The sequence below is a fragment of the Amblyomma mixtum genome, chromosome 5 (assembly GCF_055824585.1).
Source record: "Amblyomma mixtum isolate Tamu chromosome 5, ASM5582458v1, whole genome shotgun sequence".
Classification (NCBI taxonomy): Eukaryota; Metazoa; Arthropoda; class Arachnida; order Ixodida; family Ixodidae; genus Amblyomma; species Amblyomma mixtum.
Genome location: NC_143016.1, coordinates 199,998,664 through 200,006,466, shown reverse-complemented (window position 1 = coordinate 200,006,466; position 7,803 = coordinate 199,998,664). Strand labels below are relative to the sequence as shown.

Genomic DNA, 7,803 nt, shown 5'->3' with positions numbered 1-7,803 from the left:
AGCCCGGCTCTTTCGACGGATTCAGGAAACGACTGAAAAGAACAAAAGTAAGGAGCGAAGAAAGGTGCACTGCTTACAGGTTAGAACACAAAAAAAAACAAAGCTAGGCGCTGCACTCGGTTAACCCATTCAACGAGGCGTGGCGTGAGCTTTAAATCCGATTTCGACAAGGCGTGAGAAGTCGCTAAAGAAGCAAAGGCACACTGCACTGGGTGAATGATATAGCTAGACTAAGCGCAAGTCATAACTTCTCTAAAGCCACACTGCACTCGTTTAACCCTGCAACGAGGCCTAGCGCGGATTCTGATGTCTGGCGCCGATTTCGACAAAGAGAGGGAACACGGCCGCGAGAATGGATTCCCGCAATCTTCCAGGAAGCACTGAAGCGGCCCTGAAAAGGGCCGTTTGGAGCAGCTCTTCAACGTCAACCTACAGCGGCGTGGCGGCGAGCAGTAGCTGCACGAACGCCATAGCTGCACACGCCTCGAAACGAGCGCGCCGAGGATCACGAAACGAATGCCCGCCCGCTCACCACGCACGCGCGGCGCGGCTGGTGCACCTAGCGATTCCCCAGGCGCTCTAGGGAGAGGTCGAGAAAGGCGCGCTGACGCCACGCCCGGTTGAGAACGAGGGCGAAGTCAAAAAACGTCACGGAGAAGCGCATCCCATCGACCAATCAGCGTTTCCAGCCTACCTACCCGCAAACGCTTCTCGTCGGGCACCCGAAAGTGAAGCCACCGGAAGTAAGTGGCCTTGTCCCAGAAGTCAGCCTTTGGCAGTGCATGAAATCTGACCTCAGCACGGTTTTTCAGTTCAAGTTTTGTTTTCCTACTTAGCATTTCGTCTTTTCGTCGTTCTCGTCTTTTTACATGACAATGCCTACCTGTTGCGCCATCAACTGAGCGAGGAGACCAGCGAAGTCTTCGGGAAAGAAGTTTCAAAAGTAAGGGCCCATTGCATCTCAATGGGACTACACTAGCAGACGACAGGACGTCGCTACACGCAGCAAGTATGGAGCCTCGTCTACTCGGCTCGGTGTCGTCCCGTTTGCCTAGCTTCGCCAACTCTGCTCTTTACTGTGATGATTGTTCTCACGCTCAAGCCCAAGTTATGCTATCAATGGAAAATAAATATAAGAAAAAATAGGTTGAAACATTCACCAGACAGCTTACTTCGCAGCGACCATTTTACCGAATTACATTTAGCGAGGGAGCGCCGGGCTAGGCTACTTATCTTGTGAGGTGTCGACGGTGTTCGGTTGGTTCATATTAGCGCCCCCAAAAGGTATGCTACTGCTTTTTCGACGGAGCATGTCATGTACTGTTTCGTATTGGAGCAAGTTAAGCCTGAATGGGCTTTAATTCGTGGTGCTTGGTGCAGTTGACTTCTAACAGCGCTTCTCGCGCGCGCACTGCAGCATTCGTCTTTCTTGTCAGTCGTTCCTCTCGCGCTGTGCCTTTTCTTTCCTGCACGAAAATTCGGTTTTAAGATGACCTAGCCTCATCGCCATTCCACAACTTCTCCTTTACGCTCGGAAGACAGGAATCAGGCAAGAACATAGTGTTTAATGCACGTACCCCTTTGCCGAGGCAGGGTGAGACCTGCATGCCGATTTTCTTCGCTTTCGCAGAAATTACGGGCTTCTGCACACAATGCTCACATTTCTCGCGTTCAGCTTGCTTGTTCCTTTCATATAACAGCAGACATTACTCAAGAACAGTGCAAAAAACTGAGAACGAAAGGGCGAAAGTCGGGACTTTTTGCATTGAAATACACAGCAGACACCCGACTTCCGGGACAAGCGGTCCAACTTTCGGTGGCTTCACTCGCGCTCGTCTCGGAAAGCGGGAATGAGGCATCCAGCCACCTAGTGGAGATCAGTGGCCTGCATCGCCACCGTGCGGAGCGACACCAAGCAGCAAGCTGCGGCGTGACTCAAGAAAGATTCCATGGAAAGATTATTGCCTCCAAGATCCACCGAGCCGAAACGATAACGTGCGGGTGATCTCAGAGGCCATAAAAAGATTGCGCGCGAGCGAGCTTGGCGAAGGCGGCGGGAAGGCGGCAAAGGTAGCGTACGCTGCGCCTGTCAATCCGCGTGCTGCCGCCAGCTAGCCGAGGCGTAACAGAGGCGTTCGCAACATGAAGCAATTTTTTTCGCTCGCGTAACTACCGTCGGCTTTCAGGGCCATTATATGTGGCGGGTTAGCTGCACTCGATGTGGAACGTGATTCGGGCTCCGTAGGAGGAAACGCGCTTTCAGTGTTCGAATACAAAGAGCGGTCTTTGCACCGGCGCGCCTGCTCTTCGAAACGTCAAGCAGGAGAGCTATCTAATTTATGTGCCGTGATTTACAGCATGTTTAATCCACGGCGGCAACTCTCTGCTGATTGCTAGGCGCGTCTCCTTGACGTGGTCTCAAGTTCCACGTGTTAGAAACAAGTCTAGAAAACATCTGACTACAGATGTTTCACAGCAAACATCTGACTGAAGATGTTTAAGAGACGTCGCAGAGGAAACTTCTTCTTGTGGACATCTATGGGACGTTTGAACGCAGCGCAAGGCGTTTGTAGTCATTTGGAGCTGTTCCGAGACGTTTGTAAGACGTTTTGTGTTTGGTGGGGGGTGGCAAGTTTTGCTTTCACAGTCTCTACAATGGATCCCGAGATGCCCTTTTACTGTGTTATGCACGTTATTATTGTGCTCCTTCAGGCGTTCATTGAGGCATCTCCCCGTCTGACCTACATACAGCTTGCCACATGCCGCATGACTTCCGTTTCATTAATTTCCTCCATTCCTTTTTCAAATATAAGCTAATACGAGACCTTAGCATTGTGTGGTCGCTACAAAGGACCTTTCCGAGGACCTCCACATCCTCTACGATGCCAGGGTGAGCGCACAGTATGAAGTCTATTTCATTTTTAGTGTCACCATTGGGTCTCTTCTACGTCCACTTCCTGCTGGTTCGTTTGTGGAAGAAGGTATTCATGATCCGTTAGAATGCATATGACACACAAAACAAAATCACACTAGTAATTTACAATTTCATGGTGTCAACCACAGCTTGCAACGGGTTGCAACCTTTGCAACCTTCGGGTTGCAAAGTTCTGAAAAAAAAGACATAAAAATGCAAGAGCAGGCAGTTTTTTTTTAACCAGTTGAATGAGAAAAGATAACACCACACTTATGTTTCCCTACATATTACTGTGATAGTAATAATGACGATATATTTTCAAACAACGGGCTATAAAGAAAAAGGCACAAAGAAAATCGGCACAGGACAGTTTCAGGAAAACTTGTCATTGGGCTAGTTGGTAAGCCCTTCTTCTTCCTTTTTTGTGCTGGTCAATTCCTCTGAAAGCACAGGACAATCAGGAGGGCTGGAAGAATTTGAATATAGTTTAACAGCTTTGCATGTATTAAGCAAGAGGAGCCTTGTTAAGGAATTAGTGGAACATAACGCCTAATACGAACTTCTGGCACTGTGGTCGGATGAAACTCAAGAATGGCCCTCAACAGCAGAGGCCATCCGGCCAATGGCGTCGACTGGTGGTGGTTAATTACTAATCACATTTTACGGAGGCCAGCGATTTCACGTCAAGGAGATAACTGTGTCGTCTGAGCACTGGTCAGTGCCACTGGCTGGAAGGCCTCACTTGAGGGGCATTCGCCACTGCATTCTTTAGTCGTATCAAATTATAAAAATGTATTCAGAGGTGCGTAAGGAGTGCAGAGTTTCTTAGACTGTACACATATTTCATTGTGACTGTTTCTGCAACAAATAGTTCAAGATATAGGCATCTGTATATACAAGAGCAAGTTTACAACTCTTAAGTAGTAACCAACGGAGGTGGAAATATTTCTTGAAATGCAATATATTTTGCTTAAAAACACTGCCGCAATAAAAGACACCCTACTGCAAACAGCTTTGTACCAGTGCATGAACAATGTGTTTACAGTGCAAGACACTACAGCTATTCCCACATCCCTATCACATCCCTACTGAAGGTCCAAAAAATTCAAGTGTGAGAATAGGGATCCTTACAGCCAGATACCCTCCACTGCACAGAGCAAACGAAAGTATCAATTACATGGGAGGAAGAACCTTGTACCATATAGTTCAAACTTACCTATAGGCTGCTGCTGTACTCTCAGGCTGTACTGATGTATGACCTATAATACTGTGTATACTATATAGGTCATAGGTCAGTTACATCCATACTGCATGGCCAAGGAAATGAAATATGAGAGAGCAACCTGTACTGTACTTTGTCGGCATAACATTAGACGTCATGATGCAGCAAAACGTGGCCTTTGTCGAAATCAGCCGGCTCACAAGGTCCGCTGATGAAGCACACAGCCGGCACTAACGACATAGCCCAGCAAACCACAAACCTCCCATAGATGTCCAGATTAAGGCTGAACGTCTATGTACCAAACCAAATCTCTCAGAAGTCTCATCTACCAACCTTTTTTCGTGGAAAAGCTGCAGACGTACCCACGACATCATATCTGCCTTAACCTAGACTTCTCGTAGATATTACTTGTCACGTCCTGGGTATGTAAGCGAGATATATAATTTATGAATTCCATATTTTTCAATCGTTCGATATTTCGTGTTGCCTTACTGCATTTAAAGTTTGAAATCGCTGTTGACTACAAATTGGAGGCATGACCAGCGCTGCCTGTGTTTTTGTGTTTTTTCGTGCTCGCTTCACGGCAACATTATCCTGCCTAGAAAGAAGAAAAATACGGGAAGTAGTAAATACAAATCTGAATGCACACGCATCAGGTTTCTGACTCAACTGTACGCAGTTGGTTTGAAATGCCAGTCACTTTGGTCAGGATTCGCATTGTTATTTCATTACTATTCTTACATTCAATTTATACCTTGTGCTACAGCCTGCAAGCTATCTCAACCACACTGAAAAGTGAGGACACACTAAAAAACTTGTTTGTTATTTAGCAGCCAGGACTATATAATAACCATTTTTTCTGATTAAGCATGTTTTATTCAACTTATCCAAATATTTAAAATACAAGAATTGGTTCAGTTCAATTTTTGGGAGTTATTTTTTTTTTCAAAAATGTCTTAAATCTGCTAATCGCGCTAGCAATGATAACTATTGGAATGTTGAGCTAAGGAAAGCTTAGGCATTTCTGTTGCTGAATGTGTGACCTCATATTTCTTGAGAATAAACTTCTTGAGTCCCGCTTTTTATCATCATGTCAACACTGTAATAATGTCCACTGCCGGCCAAAAATTTCTCCGTTAACCCTGTGCCAGCGGCGGCCCCCTTATCCCAGCAAACTTCCGAACCTCATCTGCCCACCTGCCCTGATCCTCTCTGCTGTGCTTGCATTCTCTCTGAATCCAGCCCGTTACCCTAATGATAATTGGTCATCTTGCCTTCATGCTACATGCGCTGCCCATATGCCTGTTCTATGCTGCGGACAGGCGGCGGCGGGGAAAGTGCGGTGAATTGTCTAAGCCGCCATCGCGTTGTAGTTCGTATCGTATTTTATCAATAATAGCGCAAACTGCGCATGGCGATTGCAGCTGTGAAAAAAGTAATATGCTACAATTTAAAAATAATTACCTTATTTTTCATGCCACACCAAGCCTGCTACTAAGTACAAAAAAGAGACGATACAAAATATGTGACAGTTTCGCACATCCGCACGAGGCTAGGTTCAGCCATGGCTGCAGTGGTAGAGCGCAGCGCGTGTGCGATTTCAATCGTGTTCCGTGGGAACATTGTGTTTGAAGAACCTCGACACAGAATTAATTATTCCCTTATTATTGCTGGCGAGATTGTTCAACCGTTCTTTCCTTGATGGAGCTGAAGGAAGACAGTTTGCTTGCTTTTACTACTCGGCGAAGTGGACCCGTCAGTACGAATTAGGACTACAAGTCGTTTTCACCGGCTGGGATCGTGACCTTTCTTGGTGCGTACTCAGTCTCAGTTTACTCATTGAAGTGTATTTTATGCTATTTTTGCGTTCGTAATGAAGAAATTCTAACGCATTTATCGGCACGTTATATTTTTACGCTCACTCGTTTGGCTGTTTTGCCAAACTCGCTGTGTATTGAAACAAAGGCTGGTGATGTATGCAACTGGCCTCTACTACCGAAATGTGGGCATGCGTTCGGATGGTGTGCCGAAGTGCGTGTGCAAGCACACTCCGCTCAGCACGACTGCCTTTTAGTGCTGCAAGGGCAACCTTTCACGCTTCAGAGACTTGCGTCGGTAAAAGTGGCTTAAATTACTGGGTTTGTTTGTTGTGCTTGCTGCGCCATTCTCTTGTCACCTGTAAAAGTGAACAATTATGCTTTCTTTTGCAGCAACCCTGGCCTATTGGGCTCGGCTGAAGAGTATTGATGCCACCGCAGCTGTTAACCTGACGATTATGCTCAACGAGAAGATTCAGTGAAAGCGCCGAGCGCAATAAAATACTGACGCACTAGGAAGTCATCTGCAGTGTTTTGGGCTCCCATGATGGCCATGTACTCGCTTACTCAACTGTATTTGAGCTAGCTGGGGTGCTTGGACGTCCCGACGACTCCATAGGGAAGTCTGTGGCTGGGCTGCAGTAGGTCTCCATTCCATCTGGAATTGTAACAGGTGTCAGCTGCATCTCGTATTGCAGCTGGTTCCGGTCTGGAAATGTGTCTCTTAAAACAGTAGGACTGGAACCAGTTAGAAATTTTCACCTGGATATTGATCTATGTATAGTCATATTCTCTTTATATAGACGTCTAGGCTACGTAGACTGGGCGTACTTACATGTTCACAAATATCTGATAAATGTAGAGCGTGATGTCTGCAGTACGTACCTACAACGAGAACTGGACCTCAATTTTCATGTTGTAGATACGTAGATTTTTCGTAAACGGTACTAATATGGATGTCTAATGGAGGTGTCTAATGTCCAGCGTAAATATCTTGCTGATGTCTATGGTACGTTTTATGGTTTACTGGGAGCTGATGATCCACAGCTCCACAGGAGTGAGAAAGAGAGGTCTGCTCACAATCCAGGGACATGTAACTCTAGGTGTGCCATATATGGACCTGCTACCTTGCTCAGCACTGAGCCCTTTGGGCGTGAACATGTTTTACAAACCAATGCACTGCATGGTCTCAACGCAGTCAGTACGCAGCGATAGGGAAATAGGTTAATAACGTGTTAATAATAATAAGCTATCGCATCGTACTTGTAACTTCCACTCCAGTGCAAACAAGTTGTGCAATGTTATGTTACGTTACGGCACTACATTGCTTCACATTGTTACGTTACATCGCATTTATGGCATAGCCAAGCAACCGCAGAACAAACAAACCGCATACTGTAGCATGATTAAACTGCGCAAAAGAACGAGGCCATAGACAGTAAACACACACGCACACAGAGCACAAACTTTCAACTTTTATTCGGGCACGCTTCGAGCATTCCTTTTTTAGGGGTGTGCGAATATCAAATTTTTCGAATACGAATCGAATACGAATACTTAGTTCCGAATATCGAATCGAATATCGAATAATCAAGGACAGATGCATTTAATCACTACAAAACATTTATTTGGGCACCCAAGAACATCACGGTTCAACTATCGATGTTTAAATGAACACAAAAGGTGTGTGTGGCTGCACAAAAAGTATCAAAGTCTCGAACATTGTTCTTAGAAGAGTGGAAATATCAGCGAAGATGGCTAGTACATAGCATTGATTAAGGCTAGCTTGCCATCAGCACAAAAGCGCGTTGCTGGGATGACGTAAAAGGTTGTCGTGAAGGAAAACCAGC

The 7,803-nt window shown here is 45.9% G+C and overlaps 1 long non-coding RNA gene across 1 annotated transcript; it reads left to right on the top strand.

The window, feature by feature from the left end:
- Positions 1-5,712: 5,712 nt before the first annotated feature.
- On the top strand, positions 5,713-6,472 carry LOC149345417 (uncharacterized). The gene is made up of 2 exons (XR_016282843.1): positions 5,713-5,949; positions 6,347-6,472. It is a non-coding gene; the product is annotated as an uncharacterized LOC149345417 (long non-coding RNA).
- The last annotated feature ends 1,331 nt before the right edge of the window (positions 6,473-7,803 follow it).